Raw genomic sequence first — 3,144 nt, 5'->3', positions numbered from 1 at the left:
AAAGAAGAGTGGATATGAGAGTGGAGATCAACCACTTCACAATTTGTGTAGTAAGACTGTTATGCCCTGAGCCTAAGGTAGGAATCATAAACTTAAAGATCTCTTGTGTAGACCATACTAAAGCTACCAGCACATGTGTTTAATACAGCATTATTCACCATACCTAAAATACAGAACCAACCCAGATGTCCCTCAGTAGATGAATGGGTCAAGAAAATGTGGTATATATATAAAAAATGGAATTCTATGCCTCCACCAGAAAGAATGAAATTGACCCATTTGTTAGGAAATGGAAAAACTTAGAAAAGAATATATTAAGTGAAGAAAGCCAGGGCCAAAGAAACACAGGTCCCATGGATTCCCTTATTTGCAATAACTAGTATATATCTGAGACAAGCAGAAAAGTTCAGGCAAATGAACCCCATGATAGGGACACGTGTTTTGTTTTTCTTCGTTGCAATGGTTTTTAATGTATTTAAAAGGTACCATGTAATTTTCTTGTAGTTTTGTATGACCCTTCCCATGCTGTATCCCGTTTTCACTGTATTTGATATTGGTATAATTTGGAGAATGAAAGGGAAAAAACAAATTGTTTAAATTGGGATACAGGGTAACCCAAGAGATGTACATGAAGCTATGTCAAAAACGAACTTTATAATTTAGGCATGGAGTGAGGGAGGAGAGAGGGAAATGTAGCTGTGGAGATGGGAGGGCAGGGATGGTAGGGGGGAAAAAGGAAGAGGCAACAATGCTTGATAAGAAATGTACTCATTACCTTGCTCATGTGATTGTAAACCCACTGTACAGTATTTTAACAATAAAAAACTTATTTTACAAAAAGATCTGTTGTGTGCATAGAGTAAGAAGCTGATCTGCACACAGGGATCTCAGGGTCACTGTGTCACTGATGTCTCACAGGCTAGCTGCCATGTAAACGAGGGCAGAGTGTTTTGTGTTTATTCGTTTTCCTAAAATGCCTTTAAAGTTCTGTTTTAAAGTAGTCTTCTTATTTAAGATGTAAGGTGTAAGATTGATAGTGACATCCTGTGAAATACACATATAAGCTATTTGAGATGAAAGGACTGTTCCTACCACAGACACTGCCTATGTGTAATTCTAATCACTCAGGGAGACACAGGAAGGAATATGGAGAGTTTCAGGTCAATCAGGACACACATGGATAAGCCCTGTCTCGCCTGACATCGCCTTGCTTCATGGAGTGGTGTTGGCAGGAGCAGAGAGGGCGCATTGCCAGAAATAGCATTTGTTCAATAATATTGTCTGCCCCTGGCACTAAAACCAACTCTCTGTGTGGTTAGTGGTTCTTTTAGATATTCAAATGTTTCCCTAGTAAAGCTCATGATATAGTCAGTGGATAAATTTATAAATGTTTTCTTTCTGTTTGGGAATCAGTAAGTATAGAACTTCTCCCAGCACAGCTGTGGCTATGAGGCTATTTCCTGTTTTACCAACAGGGGAAGTTGAGATATTTTACATCTATCAGTGACAGAGGGATTAGGAGAACTTAAATGTAATAGAGAAACTGGTAAGGAGGGTCCTTTCCTAAGCTGATGCTTGTGTTGAGGGAAATAGCAGGGGTCTGCTTTGGATGTCTGAGTGGTCTGTGCATTTTCTGAGAGAAAATCCAATACATACTCAAGTCTAAGGAGAAGCCTTTGCTCATTGTGGGGCTTGTTTGCCAGTTAATGGTAGATTTTCGGAAGGGAAGAACAGAATCTTCTAAACTCTAAGAGTCAGGTGAGAAAAGGCCTCCATAAGAGAAAGACCGGAGGAAACGGACATGGAACATAGTATTATGCAGAGTCACACTTCAATTTGTAGCTTTGTTAAATAAAAAATGAGCCTGTGCCAATGAGACCCCTGTTTTCACTGTATTTGATGTTGGTATGATTTGGTGAGGGGAAGGAAAAAATAAATTGTTTAAATAGGGATATGGGTGGACCAATTGCAACAATGAGATATACAAGATGTTATGTCGAAAATCAACTTTACAACAATTGTGGTGGTGGGAGATGGGAGGGCAGGGATGGTAAGGGGAAACAAAGGAGGAGGCAACGATGCTTGATAAGAAATGTACTCATTACCTTGCTCATGTAATTGTAACCTCTATGTATGGTATTTTCACGATTAAAAATGATAATAACGGGACTTTCAGAATCATGAGTTGATTAAGCAAAAAGCTTTTAATATCTGAGTCATATAATTGATTTGCATTATATTTAAACAACATACTCTGTTTATTTGGTGATATTCAGTAACATTCCTATTTAAAAAATCCATCTCACTTTTAAGCCTAGCTTTGTGACTCATTTTTCATTTCCTAGCTACTACTGCTTCTTGAGTCATTCTGCATGGGATTAGACTCTGTAATTCTCTCCAAACTATAGAAATGGCATGCTGCTGGTAGATGATTTTGTCTTTGTCTTTCACATTTGGTAATAAGTGATAAATTGACTTCTGCAGTAACATTATAAATTCTGGTTTTGGGAGTCCCTGGAAGCTAAAGTAATCCAAGATCCCACTTGGACAAGCTTTCTAGTATGACATCTTCTGTCAAGTCCTCCAAACTCAAACTACTGCTTCAGTTCAGAGAATGTGCTATGCTGCTCACCAGACAAGCTTTGAAATAGGACAGCTGGGCCAAGCCCTACAGAGATGTTTTTGTTAAGGACTGTATCACTGTGGGAGGAGTATCTATACCTTGCATGCAGTAATAAACCCCAATATCCTCAGCCTCCACCCTGCTGATTTGCAGTGTGAAATCTGTGTCTGACCCACTGCCACTGAATCTGTCTGGGACCCCAGATCCTCGGTTGGTAGCCAAATAGATCAATCGCTGTGGAGACTGGCCAGGCTTCTGAAGGAACCAATATAGAATGCTATTTCCATTGCTATATATGAGGCTCTGACTTGACCTGCAGGAGAGGGAGACCATCTCTCCCAGGGTGACAGCCAGGGACAGAGGAGTCTGAGTCAGTATGATATCGCCACTGGACCCTGAAATTAAAATAAATGAAAAGTACAATGTTATATGTGGTATATTTTTTTCTGTGGTTATATATTAATTGCCAATCCTTTTCATGGTTTTCCTTCTTTCCTGAAACCATTCCATATTTCAAAACA

At 39.2% G+C, this 3,144-nt stretch overlaps 1 long non-coding RNA gene across 1 annotated transcript in view; it reads right to left on the bottom strand.

The window, feature by feature from the left end:
- LOC106000839 overlaps window positions 1–2,995 on the bottom strand; it is a 25,397-nt gene extending 22,402 nt beyond the window's left edge. Inside the window, exons 1-2 of the long non-coding RNA XR_001175816.1 lie at window positions 2,702–2,995; window positions 648–650 (exon numbers count right to left, since the gene is read on the bottom strand). This is a non-coding gene — a long non-coding RNA (uncharacterized LOC106000839). The remainder of the gene's footprint in view (window positions 1–647; window positions 651–2,701) is intronic.
- Between the last annotated feature and the right edge of the window lie 149 nt (window positions 2,996–3,144).

This window comes from Dipodomys ordii, unplaced genomic scaffold, assembly GCF_000151885.1.
Source record: "Dipodomys ordii isolate 6190 unplaced genomic scaffold, Dord_2.0 Scaffold246, whole genome shotgun sequence".
Classification (NCBI taxonomy): Eukaryota; Metazoa; Chordata; class Mammalia; order Rodentia; family Heteromyidae; genus Dipodomys; species Dipodomys ordii.
This window is presented reverse-complemented; position numbering and strand designations above follow the sequence as displayed.